This window comes from Podarcis vaucheri, assembly GCF_965113315.1.
Source record: "Podarcis vaucheri genome assembly, chromosome: 6".
Lineage (NCBI taxonomy): Eukaryota > Metazoa > Chordata > Lepidosauria > Squamata > Lacertidae > Podarcis > Podarcis vaucheri.
The window spans coordinates 33,758,363-33,779,756 of record NC_138764.1 but is presented as its reverse complement, the minus strand read 5'-3'; the positions used below and the strand labels follow the sequence as shown (position 1 = coordinate 33,779,756).

Here is a 21,394-nt window from a genome sequence, read left to right as displayed (position 1 = left end):
TTTGTGCCTTCTGGCACAGCTTTTCCAGGTAGTGCGGGCCGCTTACAGACTGGTCTGAAGGAGGTGGCAGAATTGAAGGTAGCATTGTGACTTGTTTGCAAAGCACTGTGAGAATTAAATTGCTTGCATGCACTGGGATTGTAAATCTGCTGTGACAGCAGATTAATCTCAAGGGGTATCTGAACACTGTCTAGTCCTGTTGTGTTGTTTCAAGTTTCAGTTAGCAAGGCTCAAGGATGTGGACAAGGTGCTTGAATCAGTCAGGGTGACCGCTTGCGCTCTGAATCCCTGCCCCCCATGACTGATAAGATCTAACAGCTGGCTGGGCCAGAGAGGTGATTAATGCCTCCTCGCAAGAGGAGGCGGTACCTGCCTGCTTGAAGGAGGCAGTGGTAAAACTACTGCTCAAGAAACCCTCACTGGATTTGGAAAATATAAGAAACTAGTGGCCAGTGGCCAATTTCCCTTTCTTGGGCAAGGATCTTGAACAGGTGGTCGCAGAAAATACCCAGGCACCCTTGGGAGGAAAGTGATTTTTTAGATCCATTTCAATCAGGGTTTAGGCACCGTTTTGGCACAGAAACTGCTTGGGTTGCCCTGTATCTTCATAAAGGGCAGTATACAAATAAATAATCACATAATGAAAACTAATGGCTTTCTTGCAGAGATGATTACCGTATTTTTCGCCCTATAAGACGCACCGGCCCATAGGACGCACCTAGTTTTTTTTTGGGGGGGGGGAAATCAAGGGAAATTTTTTTATTTCCCCCCCCCCAGGTTTGCGCAGCCATCCCCAAGCTAGAAGAGGGAGACGGAGCGCTCCGTCTCCCTCTTCTGCCTTCAGGGACAGCCTCCCTAGCCTCTGCGGGGCAGCGCACTGCGCTGCCCTGCAGAGGCTTTGCACAACCATCCCAAGCTAGAAGAGGGAGACGGAGTGCTCCGTCTCCCTCTTCTGCCTTCAGGGACAGCTTGCCCCGCTATCCCGCGAGCTTGTGGGGTTGGGGGGGGGGAGCAGGCTTGCTTCTCCCCCCGTCAGCCTCCAGATCAGATCGGGGAATAGCGGGGTGGCGGCGCTCCGCCATCCCCCTATCCCCCGAGCTTGTGGGGCTGGCGGGGGGAGAAGCAGGCTTGTTTCTCCCCCCGCCAGCCTCCCGATCAGGTCGGGGAATAGCGGGGTGGCGGCGCTGCGCCTCCCCGCTGTCCCCAGCTTTTGGGTGCAGGCTGCTGCCCACAAGCCTTGTGAGTCCGCGGGACATCCCGCCTGGCTTGCAAGACTTGCGGATAGCTTCCTGAAGCCTGGAGAGCGAGAGGGGTCGGTGCGCACTGACCCCTCTCGCTCTCCAGGCTTCAGCGAAAGCCTGCATTCGCCCCATAGGACGCACCCAGATTTCCCCTTCATTTTTGGAGGGGGGAAAGTGCGTCCTATAGGGCGAAAAATACGGTATATGCAAGAACATTTGCTTTAATGAAAACTTCATGCATTTTTATTTCTTCACTATGGTTTATTTATGAAAAAGGGGAAATCTGTAAACCTGAAATATAACATCATACGAGAGAAAAGAAATTAGTTATGATTCTGAATATTCATTAGTTATTATTCCAACTGAGATACAAACCTGTAGAAATTTTTACTGCTTACCTGTTTGCCTTCTCCCTCTTCAAGCTGCAAGTTTGCATCCAATACCAAAACAAACCTACAAGAAGTAAATAAAAGACTATGATAAAGTTGTCTGAAAGCAAATTTATTATACCCCTGATAGGCACCCAGGCTGTACAAATGGATATGCAATCGTTCAATCTCACCAACAATGAAACACCACATAAGTTATTTTCTTAATATTTATACCTAAACATTTATCCCATTATTGAAACCTCTATATACACGTTTTTCCTCCAACTCTCCAATGACTACATTTTATAGAAGAATATGGTGATTAATGCTCAAGTATCCTGAGTACCCATCAGTCTTCAGCCCTGCTGAAGTACATACACGTTTCTTTACAAACAGAAGTACTTTTTTTCAGAGTTTTTCTGAAATAGAAATCTGCTTTTTAGGCAGTACTTAATCAAATGCTAGGATGAAAAAAACAAAATGTTCCAGAATGCAACAAAGGAATCAAGATACCAGTGGCAACAACAGAATTAAAATCCTTTCAAAGCTTTATTCAGTGAATCAGCAATAATCCTGCTTTGACACAGAACATGGAGGATCGAGACTGAAGCTACAGACCAGGGACAGCTACTGTGGTATACTGCATATGTTTTGAACTACAACTCCCATCAGCCCCTCCAGCAAGTCCCATGATCAAACTGGCTACTCCCGATATACATGGAGAATAAAGAGTATGCAATACAGTTGTACCTTGGTTCTTATACGTTTTGGCTCCCGAATGCCGAAAACCCAGAAGTGTTCCAGTTTTCCAACATTTTTCGGAAGCTGAATGTCCAACGCGGCTTCCGCCTGAGTGCAGGAAGTTCCCGCAGCCAACTGAACGCCGCACCTTGGTTTTTGAATTGTTCCAGGAGTCAAACACACTCCCGGAACGGATTAAGTTCAAGAACCAAGGTTCCACTGTATAGTATTCTCTCATCTTACTGTGCCTATTAAGGCAACACTATTTCCCGTTGGCTATGACTTAAAGGGATCTATCAGAGTATGATTTAGGTAACTTAGCCATAGACATTGGCCATGTTTGCGGCAATGCTAAATCATGGTTTTATGTAGCAGCTGGTTAGACTTAAAATGTTATATATTTTACATACATTTTCCTCAAGACTAAACATAAAACGTATGTAATTCTTTTGGCCCCACAGTTTCCGTCCACCATCAGAATGCTACCCACAGAAGACTGGCCAGGTTTGAATCCAGTCCTCCATCTGAAAGTTATCTTTACCTACCCCAAGTTTTGTTCTACATAAATTAACCTACCATCAATGTCAATTTACCATCTCCCTCCTCCCCTCTCCTCTCCTCCCCTCCGTGGTCTAGAAGCAGAATTCAAAACTTTTACCACTTCTCCTTAAGTGTGGCTTCTTCATTGGCAAAACCAAGGACCATGGTTGAACGCTAACTAGTTCTAGAAAAAGCTAACTTCAAACCACGGAGTGGAGATCACACAAGTCTGGAAGGTTTATTCATGTAGCACTAAACCAAGGCTTAGCATTATATCCAAAGATGGCTATTGTCTATCGTAATAGTTACCTAAACCATGCTGTAATTGACTCTTCCAAAACAAACCATATGTAGTGTTAAATCACTACCCCCAATTTGGACAACATGGGAAGATTCTTATACTGCAAGGCAAAAGCTTACAAACTCTTGGCTAAGTGGGATGAGAACGCCAGAGCCCAGGAAACAGCTAATTTCTCCACAAAATATGAAACTACGGTTTAGTGTTATGCCAAATGTGGCCACTGTTGATCTGCACAAAGTCAGCTTACCTAAGCAGATGCATCTATATGTTTGCACTTAAAACTCTTAAGTGGCATATTTTCTTGGCATCTCCCTTCTTAAAACATGCTTCTTTTGCATCAATAATGAAAAACTTAATTTGCAAACAGAGATATCCAGTTTCTTCCATAGTTGAATTTAAAATAGAATGGATTTTTAAAGTGGTAGGGAGTTTGAATTGGAAAATTCATAATTCTAACATGTTCATCATGTGACTTATAAAATTAGCATGAGGTAATTCTTAAGTTTTTGAATCAACATATTTTATCAGGCACATTATTATACTTAAAAGTGGTTTAAATGTTAAGGAAACTCAAAACCTTACAAGGAAATAACTTGAAAAAATTTATAAAATGATAGTTTGCACTTCCCTTACATTGTATAAGAGGGGGAGGGATGAAGGCAGGGAAAACTACTAACACAACAATTTTAGCACACCAAAATAATTGTGCATGATGTATCATGGTTGTCCACAATTCTACTTCAGAGTTATAATCCAACTTGGACACCTCCAGTTTCAGTCGCTACCTGCAGAATTACGTGCCTGGCCACACAGCAGTTTCTGGACCAGACATCTAAGTGGAAGGCTGACTTAACAGTGGAGGAATGAAATATTAAGCAGAGCTAAAGGGAATGACTGGCAGGGAGTGGCAGGCAGGAATTGACAGTTAATTAGTGCTGGCTAGCACAAGGGCTAATTAAGGGAGAGTTGGGGTAACTAGGATAGATATAAAATATCTGCTAGCGTGTTTAGTCAGCTGCTAGCGTGTTTAGTCAGTTAAATCAGAAAACTAGAGCTATAAGAATGCTGCATTTAATGACTGCTTATTGCATTCACTAACTGAATAAATGTTTCCTGATCTGTGCTCTAATCCGGGTGGATTCTAAACCAAAATATGTCTCAACTTATGTCAATAGTTCAAAAGGTATATGGGTAATATTACAGAGTGGAAGTCCTGGAGCTCCCAAAGTCTTTAGGTGGTGGCAGCAAATACATTAAAGGGAAGTCTGGGGACAGGCCCTAAAGAGAGACACTGGGAATGTCAATTTCTTCAATTGGTTTTATATGGGTTTTTTAACTTGGAACTGTTTAAATTGTTTGTTTATGGATAAATCTTGATGTATTGTTTTAGATATGGGCCAATGGCCGTAATAAATCAAATCAATCAATCAATTTTCATGGTGTTTGCTGATAGTGAAAGCAATAGCAATCACAATTTTAGTTTCAGTTTTGCTTTCACTTGTAGTTGGGAAATGAAATAATAGTTTCAGCTTGGTTCTCATTTTATCTGCACAGCCAGTCCTGAGAGTTCATTACTTGGTTTGGATTATTCTGTGTATCTCATCCCTGCTTAGATATCTACAAAATGTACATACATACACACACACACACACACACACACACACACACAGTTTCTCACACAATTCCTAGGAATAACTGCTTGGGAATTATTAATTTGGAAGCTGCCAAGCTTGCTAATATTGTATTGGAATCCGTATTCATGGTTATAGATGGATTTCATTTATTTTTAAAAATGGGCATATTTCAAGGGGGGAAATGGATCAATGGAAAATATTCCAGAAAAAAATTCCTCAACAATGAGGTGGAGGGAAGGCACTGAATGGTAGGTTACACCATTTGCAAGTAAGGAAGAGGCTATTTCATTGATTATAGTAATGTAAAGAAACTTCATTTTCACCATCAACATTTTCTAAGCTTAACTATATATTTGAAATAAACTAGGTACAGTGCCACAGAAACCTTATGATGTTCCTAAGATGCTTAAATGTGTCCAAAAGATCAGCATCTAGCTTTGTTTCATAGCAATGGATTAAAAATGGATATCCAGCATCTTTCAGGGTTGAGACTTAATTCCTTGTACTTTATGTAAATTAATGAATCTGAATCAGATATTTCTACAGTAGAATCAGTCATTTATTACAAAATTCAAAATACCAAAACAACATATATGTAATTCTTTTCAAATTATATCAGAATTTACAACAAAACCATTAGAAAGATGTAGAAGCAGCACATAAAAAACTACAGCAAGCCATGTTGCTTCACCAGCACTCATTTCTGGTAGCCATTTTCTTTTTGTATCAAACACTGACGATTCTGCATTTCTTACTGCACTCTCCCTTTAAACCTGAAGGTGGCAATAATTAACTTGTGCTCTTTTCTATTTTTCTATAAGCTAACACCAAAGAATATTTCCATCTAACGCAACTTTCATCTGCTTTTCAACTACGCACTACTGCAGAACAGAACTATGCCAATTTTAAAATGAACCCACTTTTCTTCCTTCTGGTAAACTAGGAAATTTGAAGAGAACTATTCATCTACCCTATTGTAGGCTACAATTACCCCCTCAAAATCTGACTTACAACTGGAAGCTTGCAAAAATCCATAGAATCTAAAAAATCTATGCTTTCAGGCCTTCCTGCTTCTCCAGTCATCTTCCCACTAGCCATAAATAGACCCATCAATCTCTAACTGGTATGAGATTTCCGCAGATTGTTCTGACATGTTCCAGCAGCTCAGCCAATGTCTTCAGGATGCCTACAAGTCCCAGCATATTTGCAAGGTTGAGGCCCCACCCCTTCCCTCTGAGTTGAAGAGAATGCCTCATCCCTTTGGAAATGCTTGTAGCATGCCCAAGCCCAGAACAATTGGGGAGAGGGGACTAGGAAGCAGCATTTTTTGCAAGTCTATACCATATTTGTTACCACATTCACTGTCCTATATTCAAAGTAACTCCTCCAATCAACACCCAGGAACAACACAAAAACTCAACTTTAGTATTACCAGCTAACTAACACAAGATACAGATCTATCCAAATTACAAGGTAATGTATCTTGAATGGTATGAACACTCCAACGTGCTGTAACAACAGTAAGATTATTAATCATATGCATTAACTGTACAGCACTTGGGGGGTAACTATGCATTTGAATACAAACAAAACTGGTATGTTTTGCCTACAAACTCACCACCCAAGAGTAACTGAAATCAGATAAAAGGAGAATGATGGAGAAGGGAGAAGGAAAACTCTGAGGAAAGATATGGATCCTTAGCAGCTCTTTAAAATATAGAGACCAAGGGAGATGTCTGTTACGTCAGGAAGCAGGGCATTCCGGTGGAAGGAAACAGCCAAAAGGATGGCAAGAAGGAAGAAATATTGGGCTTGATAAGTAGAAGGGTGTCAGCAGAGTGAAGGGAATGTGATGGACAAGGTGGTGAAGAGATGAGAAAAATGCTTTATAAGTTTGATCAGAAGGTAAAATAAAAATATAACAATGAAAACCAAGCAAGAGAACAAAGTGGAAAATTATGAGGCAACCAGAAGACACTTAAGACAACAGGCAGCAGATCTAAAAACTGTAGGAAGCTTGAGACAAGAGTTAGTAAAGTTGTAAGTAATTCATTACAAAATCAACAGAAGACAAAGCAAGATTTGACTAATGTTTTATCTGTAGTAGAAGAAAACATTTCATGACTTTATTTTGTTCTAAATATTAAAATTCAGCTTCTCTCAATTGAATTACCAACTTGGACTGCTGAAAAAACTACTACAAAAATGTTCTTTTTCATTTCCAAAAGGCACTCCGCCTTAGATACTGCTGAGCTGTGAATAGATTCTATCACCAGTGCTTATTCTGTATTAAGCTTTAGTCTGATGTTTATCCCTTCCAAACGATAGTATTTTTTTTACAATTCAACCATACATGCGATATCTGATTAAATAAATCCTAACTTATTTTCATTTCTATCATTGTACAATTCCTGACATTTTAATGCCCAGAAGATTTCAGTAACTATATGATTAACTTAAATATATATTTCAGAGTTCATTCCTACTTAGCTATAAAAACACGCCAATATAGTATGAAGCAAGAATATCGTGATGAATTGTGTACCAGGCTGCCAAAAGTGGGCAGGCCACACAAGCAGGTTTCTCTGCTCTGGCAACCAAACCAGGCCTCCATATATCCATGTATCATAATGAAAGCACCATGATGCCAAACACAGTACTATAAATGTCTCCTGAGGCTTCCCAGCAAAGGCCTGATTTCACCTTTTCCTAAGTCAGGCACATTTAAATTTTATCCATTTCAAAGTTGAAATTCTGCAGTCAAAATCTGAATCTTGAAATCAATAGTATTTTTAAATGTCAATTCACCTCTGGCTGCTAATGATCAACAGAAAATGAATGGGCTGAGGAAGAATTCTTATTTATCCACACTGCTAGTTTACGGGGCAATTAGTTGCTGACATGTATCAGATTTTTATACCATCCTTAAATTGGAAAAAATTCCAAGATTTGTCTATGGTAGACGACTAACCTAAGGTTACCAGATGTCCCCTTTTCCTGGGGACAGTCCCCAGATTTACAAATCAGTCCCCTGACAAAATCCATCTATTTAGTAGGAAGTTGAAAAGTGTCCCTGGATTCATTGAAAAAAATCTGGGAACCTTAGACTAACCTGCAATTACAGCTTATGCAGAATTAACTACATAACCAAGGTCTGACCTCTAGAAGAAGTAAGCAAACTGCCTTCCATCAACACCTGTACAAATGCTAGCAGTTGGAATTCGCTTTCAGCACTCACCCATCTTGCTATCCTGCGTAAGACAGCTACCACAGCTCTGCCACACACCCAACAAATAGCTGCTGCAAAAGCCTAAGTGAAAACCAAGTGTGCAATGACAAAAGCTCAGTGTTTGCAGGGTGAGATGACTGGTAGGCAAGTGCCATCTCCAACCACTGTCATCTATATTTACTACCACTGAAAGGGAAATATATACAGGTAAAAGGATGGACGTTCCTGAAGCTGTATCTTCATTAACGGATTCAACAAGGATTCTTCATTTCTAAAGTGAATAAGGATGCCAATATAATTTTCCACAGCTGACATGGGAACATTAAATGAGATTCCTGCATTTCAGGGGGTTGGACTAGATGACCCACGGGGTCCCTTCCAAATTGTACAATTCTAGGATTCTAGGAGGCAAACCCAGCTCAACTCTAGTCTCTTTCTGGCACCCCATCACAGATCTACAGGAGAAAGTCATCAGTCATCCTGTAATTTATAGTGTGGGGACGACAGAGGACGAGATGGTTGGACAGTGTTCTCAAGGCTACCAGCATGAGTTTGACCAAACTGCGGGAGGCAGTGGAAGACAGGAGTACCTGGCGTGCTCTGGTCCATGGGGTCACGAAGAGTCGGACACAACTAAACAACAACAACAAATTTAAAGTGTAGATTTATAAACATAAAGCAGTGGTTTTCAACCAGTGTGCCATGGCACCCCGGGATGCCTTGAATGATGGTCAGGGGTGCCACGGGCAATACTATCCTCTGTCCCTCTTCCTTCCCCCCTTTCTCTGATGCCCTGTGAGGAGGCACCTCTCTTTGGGGTGGGATGGAGCAGCTCAGACACCAGGGACTGCCCAGAGGAATCCAAGGGAAAGGGAAGAGGAGGCTGAGGGAACACACAAGGGAGGGTGTTTGAAAAAGGGTGATATGCTGCCAGCTCTGCAGACAAAGGGAGACATAACTGGGCTCCTGTGCCCCACAGGGGTGCCACAGAAAGAATGTAGTTCATCAAGGGAACCGTGGACCCAAAAAGGTTGAAAACCTCAGGCATAAAGTACCACAAGTAACCACTACAAGGTCATAGTACCTTCAGTATATGCAACGACTAATTAACACCGTAGCTACTTCTGAATACACAGCCATGGCTTGAAACACTGCCTAACTCTAGAGCTATTCAGTGAATGGATATTTACACAAAACAGGACAGAGTGGTACAACAGAAAATCATTCTCCTCCTTTCCACAGCCCAGTCATTGGCAAATTGTGTGATTTCTGAAAATACATTTGCCATCTATTAGCAGCAGCTGGGTACAGAAAAAAAAACATAAAAAGCTCCATTCCAGTCTCCAGGCAGGAGGTAACTTGACACTTTGACATCACAACAGCAGATAAAATGATGGAAAGTTTGGAGATTAGCTATTCAGCCTTTATATTTTGGGCTAAGAGTATAAAGCTTTATATTTCATTGCAACTTAAAGCAGTTTGTTATTAACAGTGGGATGTTCCTGGACAATGTATTTAGTACTTTTTATAACAGCCAAAGCTTTTAAAACAATGTTATAAACATTAAGCTCTGATGAGCGTGCAGCAAAACCAACATGGCACATGCATGCATTCAAGTCTCTGGCAAAGAACCAAAGTCTCTGCACACAGGAAAAACACTTCCATACACATGATGCAGCTTGCCTGTTTTCCTGTGATAGAGGCCCCTCACAGGGCCCTCCTTCAGAGGGTCTCAAAAGCTCTTTTCAGGAGGTGCAAGAGGCTACTGTTGAAGGGGGGGACCAATGAGCCCCCAAAGATAAGAGGAGACTGTGAATGGCACTTTTGATCCTAGCCTCTCTCCATGGTTGCCCTGCTTTGATGACATAGATGCTTCCGTTATTCTGGCTGCCACTGCCTTACCACAGCTGTGACAGTCATTTGTCAATGGCGAAAAAGAATTGTCCCCAGGCAATCAACTACTGTGTCCCAATTCTTCCTCTGAACCTTGAAGAACTCCTTGCCAGAAGACTATATCCCAGGCTCTCTCCCTTTCTGCGATGAGGAAAAAGTCCTGAGCCCTACCTACAAAACACACCCCTTTATTACAGGTGTATAGTGATTCTTTCTTCCTACCAGTCCTAAAACTAGAAGTCTAAGCCTGAAAGTGAAAGGCTAAGAAAGTAAAAGGCTAAGTTTCATACACAGAGGAACTCTTTCAGGTAGAAAAGAAAGTGGCAACACAGAGGCTAGGAGCTGCCTCAGCATGGAGTTTCTGGCTGGCATCTCTTGTCCCCTCCCTCTTCCTGATAAATACATAAGGAGACAAGATGTCCAGCGATGCATTCTACAACCATTTCCACTTCTCTATGCCTTCTATTCTTAATCTGGAAAGCACAGAGACTGCCAAGTTTGTAAAGTATTGGCTAAATTTCACTAAGCAAGACTTAAGTCTACCAGCGCAATACAAAGTTGTCTGAAAGTATATGCCATGTCTTACTATTTTTCTCAGATCCTTCACTGAAATAAAAGAATCAGTGTTATATTTGTCATTTGAAGTAATACTTTAGCTTGAATTCTAAATGTTCAAGTAAGCACCTATCAGCACTATAGTGACTGTTACATCCAAGAGTGTTTATTTTTCTCTTAGAAATGCTAACTGACTTTTTTTTAAAGGCATGCAAATTTGAAAACATGATCTTCTGATGCTCCTCTTTTTTTAAAGAAAAATCACGACTTTAACCAAATCCTGACTTAATGATATGGAAAAATTGGTTCAGTCCCATAAATGTAATGAATGTTCCAATGCTTCTGAACACTAGGGATAAATAATTTATGAGGAAACGAGGAATATAACAAACACTAACAAAAACATTGACTCCTAAACTGCTTTTTTAGTTTACCTTCTAGAGGCAATATGAATACTGTTAGTAATAAGCCCATTTGGCCATTGCGCTGACTAGTTCTGTGGTTTGGTTTTTGCTAATCCCAACACATGCTAAAGTTATTGGCCCCATTCACATTTAACACTAAGCAAAATCATGGTATAGCAAGAAAGCAAATGTGGGTTCCCGGATCACAGTCAGTGCACTCCTCCCTCACTGATGTGAGCTAAGTCATGGTTTAGCTCAGCATTACATCTAAATTCAGGCCTATGGCTTATCTCACTCAAGACAAACCATGAAGTTTGTTTTTTGTGTATCATTTGTGGTTTTTCTGAAGGAGCAAAACTACAAGCCCAGGTGCAGGCACAACACTAAGGCAAATCATGACTTTGCCGCAGATAGCAAGGTGGTAGCAAACCTCGCCAGTGATGACTTTTCCTGGAATAGCAGGTTTCAAATATTTTTGTCACTTTCGTGGAATATTCAGGACAGATAAAAGAAAGTACTTCTCCATGCAGTACATAGTGAAACTATGCCTCAGGAGGCAGTAATAACCACCAACTTGGATGGCTTTAAGAGAGAATTAAATTCATGGAGGAGAGGGCTGTCAATGGCTGCTAGTTATGATAGCTATGCTCTACCTCCACTGTTGGAGGCAGCAATGTCAGTTGGTGGAAATGGGAAGGGAAAGTGCTTGTGTGCTCATGTTGTGCTTATAAGCTTCCCACAGGCATCCGGCTGGCCATTCTGAGAACAAGATGCTGGACTAGATAAGCCACACACTGGCCTCATCCAGCAGGCTGTTCTTACATTCGTATGTTCTTAAGAGCAAAGCAGGCTCTGTTCACATTCAAAATGAATAATGAATTAGTAAGTAAAAGTGTAACTGAGATGTATGTTTTCCCAATCACATCTCTATGTATCTAAGCGGGAACTCAAATCCAGACCTTCCTAGTCTATCTACCCTACTTCTGGACAGCTCTTCTTACTTTTAATAAAGCCTTTCTGACACATTAATGCTGCACAATGCTATCTCTCTTACCTACCCAGACCAATTAAAAAATAAAAGCATCATCAAGTATGAAAAAGTAGTTTTCCTTGCAGCACCAGTATTTTGAAATATACTCATATGTCAAGAGTATTGGTACATCCAGGGTCGTAAGAACTTCAGTATCTTGTGGACAATTTGATGTGATAAACTACACTAAGTACACACTTTAGCAGCCATCTTAAGGAAACCATGACAATATTCCCAAGTCATTGGTTTAAGGTGTGCTACTTATACATTAATCTGAAACTGTGTCCTGTATTTCTGAATAAGGTTCCACAAATGGGCCCAATATCACATCACTTTTGAGCCTTAATTTTGCATACTGCTTTTAAATATTACTTTATTTCCAGTTATTATTAATCCCCAAAACATGAATAAGAGAAAGATTCTCCTCTACTCTCAATTTACAAATACAGTGGTACCTCGGGTTAAGAACTTAATTCGGTCCGGAGGTCCATTCTTAACTTGAAACTGTTCTTAACCTGAAGCACCACTTTAGCTAATGGGGCCTCCTGCTGCCACCGCACCGCCGGAGCACGATTTCTGTTCTCATCCTGAAGCAAAGTTCTTAACCCAAGGTACTATTTCTGGGTTAGCAGAGTCTGTAACCTGAAGCATATGTAACGTGAGGCACCGCTGTAACTGAAAAGCTACATATTAAAACTGTTTTTCCTTTCTTGAATTAACTTTTGAAAGACTGGCAAATTTCATGTGTCACTCCTGATAATGTGGATGTGATTCAGGTTCATGTTTTCAGCCCCTTTTTTAACTTTTCCCCTTCTTATCTCATACCTTATATTACTTAGGGTAAAGTAACATGCAAAGAAAACAGTAACTTGCCCAATAGTGTGTCCAAGCCCATGAAGTGACCTGAATATGAACCAGAGCTCCTATGTTAAAAACTCTACTGATCCACTAGTACCATCTCTACTGTTGCAAAAGGATTGTCATATTGACCTTTTCTTTGCACTCTGCATTGTTTTGGTGAATTGACAGCTTTTTTAATTTACATTTTAGCTTATGTTGTTTTGTCAAGTATTTTCAAGTCCTCCTTGCCGTACGACTTTCACACCAGGAAGTACGTAGAATCAGTGATCAAAAGTCCCATTGTTCTGGGCACATTTTGCGACAGGGAATTTCTTTAGTGCAAGCAGTTTCTGAGCTCCAGAAACAGTACTGCACCTAAGATTTCCAATTAAAACCGCAGTGTGGAAGGAAAGGAGGACCTTTTTCTGCCTCCTAACTACCAGCTACTCTCCAAAGACTGGAGAAGAGACCCTCTTAAGAATACTAGGGGGGTGGACAGGGAAAGGACTAGACCATGTGAAAAATGAACGTAAGATTTAGCCACCGTTCATTCATTTTCAGCTTCGTATTATAAAAAAGTGCGCCCAGACATTCCGTTGCTGCGCCTGCAACCTCGGTTTAAGGTGCTTTTTAGCTCCTGGCTTTCATATCTCCGTTTCTAATTCTGCGTAGAATTGTAGTCTCCTGAAGCCTTACCTACGCTAAAGCAGCAAAATTCTTCCGCCCAAATTCTTTCACATCTTGAAATTCATCAACCTGGGGACAAGGAATTCCAAACGTTAGTTCTCCCATCAAAACACAACGCAGGTGATTTACACCCTCACACATTCTGGTAGCCTAACAGTTACATCGCAAGTGCCTGGGTTAAGATTTGCCGGTGGAGGCATTTTCTCGCCCTGCAATGTGAGCGCCAGACCAAGAGAAGAGCAACAAGTGTGTGTACAAGAGCTTGGAAACATTTCGGGACACCATCCATCCCTAGGCAACTGCATAGTGCAGGGACTCCGCTGCCGATTAGTACCAACGGTTACTATTGTCCCTGGTGCGTTTTTACACGTTCCAGTTCCAGAACTTCCCTGGCACGTTTATAGAAGTTGCCGAGCTCGCAGGAGGAGGCGAGCCTTACCGACCCAGCGAGCTGAAAGGGGAGCTTCAGGGGAGAAAGCAGTCCGCTTCCACCGGCGAGAAGCCGCGGAACTCGGTCGGATCGCGAAACTCAAGGGCGCAGCGGGGCTAGAGCCTCGGCGGCCTTGTGCTGGTGCCGTCTGCAACGGGGACCAAGCTGGGGGGGGGGGGCTTGAAAGTGGCACCCGGGAGGCCCAGGTACTTTCACCTGGCCTGGGAGTGGGGAGGGGGAAACAAACAAAAGTAGCCAAGGCGCCCCATAGACGAGAAGGAGCCCCTGGTTTCACCTGGCCGTTTCACCCCCACCCGCTGCCAGGGTGACCTCGCTATTTCCACGGCCTTCCCGAGCTGGGGGGTCGCCCCGGCTTCCTCTCCCCACGCCCGCGGCGGCCTCCTCCGAGCGAAAACCCTTCTCAGAGGAGGCCCCGGCTCTCCGGTGTCCGGCCCAGTCGGACGAGGAGGCCGGAGGAGGAGGAGGCCGGCGGCGGCTTACCCCGCCCCCTCCCCCCCCCCGCCGTCCGAGGCTTCGCTCTGAGGGGAGAAGAACGAGCCCATCTTCCCGCCTGCGAGGCCGCCTCTCCCCCAGCCACTCACCCCGGCCCGGCCGCAGTCCCTTTGCCGCACCGGAGGCAGCCGCCATGTTCCCTGATGCGACAGGAGGGAGACGAGACCCCTCCCCCTCCCCTCCGGCCCCCCTCCCTCCTTCCCGCGCGCGCTCTCCCCGCCCGTTCCCAGACCGCCCCCCTCCCCTCTTCCCTCCCACCCCTCCCGTAATGAATAATAATCATAACGGAAAACTCACGGGCTCGCCAGGGCGTGCGTCACGCCGAGGGAGGGAGCGGGGGGGAGGTGGGGGGCTCTTGCGTGCGGCGTCGTGACGGCATCACGCCGACCCACCTAAAGGCGCATGTGCGGAGGCTGCTGCTGCTTCTTCCCGCCCCTCGCCCGCCTTTGCCCTCCTTTCCCGAACTTGCTTCCTCTGGGCTGCCGGTTTCCGGCCTGGCTCGGGGTGCCACCCGTCCGGGTTTGGCCGGACGCCGCTGGTATTCCGAATCGACGTCAGGGAGAGCACAAGGTCTGTTGTCACCAGCGGATATCCTGGGTCTCAGTTGATGCAAACGGAAAAAGCTGAAGTAAGGAATCTGGCCCGTCGCTTTCTTCTGACACTATGCCATCATCTAGTTTTCGCCCTTCATTGGGGCTGCCATGCTTCCGGATGTTCCCGGACATCGCATTGCAAAGGCGGGATTGATGTTCAGGGGAAATTGCCCTGAATTTTAGGCGAGCCCATCGAAAAATCAAGGGTTATTTGGTGTTTTTGTAAAAAAAAAAAAAAAAATCAAAATAAAATTTGGTGGTTTCCTTAAAAAAGGCTTAAAAACAACTTTCAGGGCTTTTTGGTTTTCACTTTTCAAAATATGGCAACCCATCAAGCGGATGTCAGTCTTCCCCACGCCATAACTTCTCAAGGATCAATTGCCTGGTTTGGTGCTCAGGACCGAATTCCCCTGAAGTTCGTTTTCAGCTGGATATCATGGTGCGAAAGGAGCCGGAAGCAATTTTCTGAGCTGCAGTGTGATCATACCTATGAAGCACACAGAGCAGTGGCGTAGCGTGGGGGTGCAGGGGGGGCCGGCCGCACCGGGCGCAACATCTGGGGGTTAGGGTTAGGGGGCGCAAATCCACGGGTTAGGGGGCGCAAATCCACGGGTTAGGGAGCGCAAAGTACTTGCCTTGCCCCGGGTGCTGACAACCCACGCTACGCCACTGACACAGAGACAGGGAGTTCCACAGATCTCGCTGTTGCCACAGCGCCTCCCAGCTGAATAGTAAAAATATGATAAAACATCAGACATTTAAAAACTCCCGAGACAGATGTCTTCCCAAAGTCAGATAGTTGTTTATCTCCTTAACATCTGAAGGAAGGGCGCCACTACGGAGAAGGCCCTCTGCCTGGTTCCCTGTAACTTCGCATCTCACACTGAGGAAACCAGAAGAGGACCTTTGGAAGTGGACCTCAGTGTCCGGGCTGAGCGATGGGGGTGACGATGTTCCTTCAGGTATACTGGGACAAAGCCATTTAGGGCTTTGAAGGTCAGCACCAGCACTTTGAAGGGAAGGACAGGAGGAGTCCAATGGCACTGGAGAAACAGGGACATCGGCGGCTTCTGGGTTCCAGTGATATCTTGTGATGCTCTCACAAGATCTGGGTGCTGCCAGTGCTTCTCACATCTCCAGCAGCAGGGGTGATGGGGTCAAGATGCACCTGGGGTGTCGCCAGAAATGTTGCCGGAGCAACAGCGGATGAAACTCTTCACCACCTAACAATCAAGGCAATAAAATAATTAAAATAGTTTACATTTTTTTAAAAAATGCAAGCCGCTGATGAAGCTTCACACCACTTATGGGAATGTAAGAACACCACAAAAACACCCCCAGTTCCAAAGGCTGGGTACCTGCTGAGAAAAATGGCATTTCGAGAGAGTAAGAACCATCAGGGAGGAAGCCAACTGGGCCTTCCTAGGAAGGGAATTCCATAATCTCTAGAGCAGGGGTCGGCAAACTTTTTCAGCAAGGGCTGGTCCACTGTCCCTCAGACCTGGGCTATATTTTGGGGTGGGGGATGAACGAATTCCTATGCCCCACAAATAACCCAGAGATGCATTTTAAATACAGTGGTACCTCGGGTTACAGATGCTTCAGGTTACAGACTCCGCTAACCCAGAAATAGTAACTCGGGTTAAGAACTTTACTTCAGGATGAGAACAAAAATCGTGCCGCCGCGGCATGGCAGCAGCGGGAAGCCCCATTAGCTAAAGTAGTACCTCAGGTTAAGAAGAGTTTCAGGTTAAGAACAAACCTCTAGAATGAATTAAGATCTTAACCCGAGGTACCACTGTAAAAGCACACATTCTACTCATGTAAAAACACCAGGCAGACCCCACAAATAACCCAGAGATGCATTTTAAATAAAAGGACACATTCTACTCGTGTAAAAACATGCTGATTCCCGGAGCATCCGCGGGCTGGATTTAGAAGGTGATTGGGCCGGATCCGGCCCCCGGGCCTTAGTTTGCCTACCCATGAGTTTTTCCCATCAACTACTCTCTGTTGTTAAGACACAAGGCAAGGCATCCCCAGAGCAGATCATAATACAGTTCATATGGAAGGAGGGAGACTTCTAGGTAACCTCGTCTTAAGACATTCAGGGATTTAAAGGTAATATTAACCAGCTCGTGGAATTGGGCCCATAAAGTCATACCTTGGGTTGAATGGGTTTTGGGTTGAGCGCGTTTTGAGTTGCACTCTGTGGCAACCCGGAAGTAACGGAGCGTGTTACTTCCGGTCGTGCATGCGCATGCCGCTCGTGCATGCGCAGACGCTCAAATGACGTCATGTGCATGCGCGGAAGTGGCAAACCGCGACCTGCACACATGCAGACATGCCATCGCGGCTTATGTTGCATTCAGGATGTGAACGGGGCTCCAGAACGGAACTCGTTCGCATCCCGAGGTACCACTATGTATAAATCTTTGGACCATCCACACTGGCTGTCATATGATCAGTGAAGATGTTCTGGCTCCAGTATGTCTGGAAATATTTCCTGGCAGTGAAATGCCAAACTATCCCAGAAAGAAAACTTCATTGCATACACTCTTATTCTGGGTTCTCAGGGAATGTCACCACGTGTCTTTGAACTCCAGGGCAGTGTACAACGCATATGGGCGAATCTACATAGCCCGGCACATATTGAAATGACTTTAGACATGGTAAAAGTTGTCCACACCTCATATAGTTCTGGCATCAATGGCGCTGCATTACACAATGTGTACAAATCACTACTTGCATTACTCAAGTTATTCCGCTAACCTGAGCAAATCACAGATAACGCACTTATAATCCATTATACATATGAACATTATCATTGCCTCTTCCGTCATACAATTATATGGTAAAGGAGTTCAGATGGCAAATGATCAGCCTTTCACACATTAATATTAGCGTTATTATTATAGACAGCATTTCCACTTGGCACACCTAGCACCCACATCATTTGTAAGGAATCAATATTTCAGTGGAACAGCACCCATACTTCACTGTGCTATTTTCTGAGCCTCCTAAAAACATTTTTTTTTAGACAAGCCTGCCTTTATATGTGGAATGCCTGCATGTGTTTTAATCTTTGTTCAGCTTATTACAGATTTTAATTATTATTTGCAGTGTTTTTTTTCTTTAAAAAAATGTTTAGGGGTACTCTCATTTTCCTACTCATATTGAAATACTGCCCCTCAATGAGGCCAAACTCAGGTTCATAAAATGTTTAGGGGTATGTATATCCCTACATCCCCCCCCCCGAAAAAATCACTGGTTATTTGAATGTTTTAAACAGAAGTTTTGAACTCTTTCTACTGATAATTCTATTGTTCTCCTTTTATCACTACCCTAAGGAGTCTCAAAGCGGCTAACATTCTCCTTTCCCTTCCTCCCCCACAACAAACACTCCGTGAGGTGAGTGAGGCTGAGAGACTTCAGAGAAGTGTGACTAGCCCAAGGTCACCCAGCAGCTGTATGTGGAGGAGCAGGGAAGCGAACCCGGTTCACCAGATTACGAGTCCACCGCTCTTAACCACTACACCACACTGGCAAGGACTTTTCCAGGAGTGGACATACTGCCACCTCTTTCAGAAGGGAAAGGATGGCTCCTTCCTTCACGGATGCGTTAACCACCACTCGATGTACACACCTCCCCACAACCTGTACAAACAAGCCAGGATGGGGGTACAACTATCACAACCAAAGGCCTCACACTGGGTCTCGTGCTGCTTTCGCGCCAACTTTAATTTGACCATTAATCTGTGCCATTGAGGGTTGCAATAAACTTGTGATTTGAAAGAATGGAAGCCCCTAGCGAAAGCAGCAGACTACATTCTGAACCTCCACTTCTTGAGAGTGTAGTAGCAGAAACCCAAGTAAGCGCTAGGGATCCATAATCAGCTTAGCTTAGCAAACAGTACTGAAAAGTAGCTTTGAAATTCACTAAATTTCAAAGATGATCTGGTTATATAATATAATCAGAGTATACTCTCATCTCTAATGCACCGGACACAGCATGGGTTTCTCTCCAGACTCTCCTGCTGCATCTTAATATGCCCAGGCGCCGCAGCTCTTTCTGATAGTGCAATAGTACCACTGTCAGTCTATCAGACAGTACTCTCTCTGTCAAAGGACAAAGATATCAAAAGGAGCAGATTCTTTTTTATGTCTTTGTTTAAAAATCTTTGCAATTGTAGTAAAACTACTGGGAAGAAATAACGTCCCTGTTCCAAGATGAACCTTGGAAAACCGACAATATAATGTACGTGTGTTTGTTGTAAATAGGGATGTTAAAATACTTTATATGTATATCTTAGAACTGTAGAGCTGGAAGGGACCCTGATGATGATCTAGTCCAGGCATCCCCAAACTCGGACCTCCAGATGTTTTGAAACTACAACTCCCACTCCCATCATTCCTGACCACCGGTCCTGCTAGCTAGGGATGATGGGAGTTGTAGTCCCAAAACATCTGGAGGGCTGAGCTTGGGGGGTGCCGGATCTAGTCCAACCCCAGGCATTGCAGAAATATGCAGCTGGATCAAACCTGTGACCTTGGTGTTTTCAGCACCAGGCTCCAACCAACTGAACTATCAAATGTAAAGGAAATAACTTTCTGACTTTTAGAAGACATCTGAAGGCAGCCCTGTTTAGGGAAGTCTTTAATGTCTGGTGTTTCATTGTATTTTTAATATTTTGTTGGAGGCAGCCCAGAGTGGCTGGGGAAACCAAGCCAGATGGACGGAGTATAAATAATAAATTTATTATTATTATTATTATTTTAACCTGTCCTCTCCTTTAAGCACAAGCCAGGTGTCAACAATTTTGGAATATAATGACAACCAACGAAACACGCAGCTCAAATAAACTCACTTTCGCACCTATAACTTTTCAGAGTGACATTTCTTTGATTCTTTGATTGTGACTTTTCCCAGCCCGCACTGAATGCAGAAGTGGTCAGCTAAACACTCTGTAATGGAGACCAAACTCCAGTTTTGTGCATCAAACTTCTTAAAAAGTTTAACCGCTTTACCACTTCCACATTTGCTCTAGGCTGACCATTTTTTAAAAAAATCTGTGAGAGCCAACCAGCATAACGCTGTCCAAACCAAGTTCCTGCCTTATTTATTTTTCAAAGATGCATATATACTCCAAATTTTAAAATGTTTTCTTGAAACAATTACCTTCTAGGGATTATTTTCAGGTGAGTTTGCACAGGATTGAGCAAGACTATCACCTTCTCTCTCACCACCCAACATTCCTCGCTTCCCGGTACATGGATTTTATTTTTATTTTTTGCAGAGGTCTAAACTGATCACAGACAGGTTCCTTCTCCCCCTGGCCCCACCACCTCCTTCAATTTTCTCCATCCATTTTGGCTCCCCCCCCTCTCATTTTCCTCCTCCCCTCCCCTTCTCTACCTTCAGATTCTCCTCATTAACATGAAATTAAACTGATGGCCACAAGTGGCTCTGGAGCCAAAGGTAGCCCATCCCCATTTTATAACAATACCCACACAGAGCCAAAGATAATCATCCTATCTGCTCTGGAAAATGGCACCCAGAATAGACCTTTTTTAAAAAGCATATAGACAAAGAAGTAGAAAATGTCCATCACAATTACTAGTGAAGGATGTTACTACAGTGGTACCTTGGGTCTCAAATGCCTTGGTACTCAAACAACTTGGAACCCAAACACTGCAAACCCGGAACTAAGTGTTCCGGTTTGCGAACCTTTTTCGGAAACCGAACATGCTCCATTTTGAGTGTTACACTTCTGTTTAGAGTGTTACACTGAGGTCTGTATGTTTTTGCTATTTATTTTGCAGTTTTGTTTTTGTGGCTCTTTTTTTTCTTCTTCTTGTGACTGTCTGGAACCCAGTTCAGCTACTGATTGATTGTGTGACTGAAGTCCCTTGTTTATTGCTTTCATTTTATAGAGCCATGGTCTCGTTAGATAGTAAAATTCATGTTAAATTGCTGTTTTAGGGGTTGTTTTTAAAAGTCTGGAATGGGTTAATTCATTTTCCACTACTTTCTATGGGAAAGCACGCCTTGGCTTTGGAACGGACTTCTGAAACAGATTAAGTTTGAGAACCAAGATACCACTGTAGTGAATTTCTAGTGAAGAATTACTAGTGAAGTCACAAGGAGGAGTGAAGACAGCACTTATTCGGGTCACTTACAATGTTGCATTCTATTATCAGAAATCATTCATTTCACCACTAAGCCACTCACTTGCCAATCCGTTTTAAATCCATTTACAAGACTGCTCAGGTTAATGTCATACCCTCCGACATTTCTCCGAATAAAATAGGGGCTGTCCCATTCCATAATGATAATTTTACTATTTATACCCCACACATCTGACTGGGTTGCCCCAGCCACTCTGGGCAGC

The 21,394-nt window shown here is 43.5% G+C and overlaps 1 protein-coding gene across 8 annotated transcripts in view; it reads right to left on the bottom strand.

Annotated features, from left to right (window-relative positions):
• The window catches only part of ZNF644 (zinc finger protein 644), a 64,315-nt gene extending 48,826 nt beyond the window's left edge, over nucleotides 1–15,489 (bottom strand). For 3 of the 8 annotated variants that reach the window (XR_014220992.1, XR_014220993.1, XM_082227721.1), the window contains exons 1-3: nucleotides 14,707–15,485; nucleotides 13,476–13,535; nucleotides 1,641–1,694 (exon numbers count right to left, since the gene is read on the bottom strand). The gene's annotated coding sequence lies outside the window, so the exon portion shown is untranslated. Of the gene's footprint in view, nucleotides 1–1,640; nucleotides 1,695–13,475; nucleotides 13,536–14,498; nucleotides 14,598–14,706 lie in introns of those variants that run through there. The other 5 variants (XM_082227725.1, XM_082227724.1, XM_082227726.1 and 2 more) reach the window with 5 other exon arrangements.
• Between the last annotated feature and the right edge of the window lie 5,905 nt (nucleotides 15,490–21,394).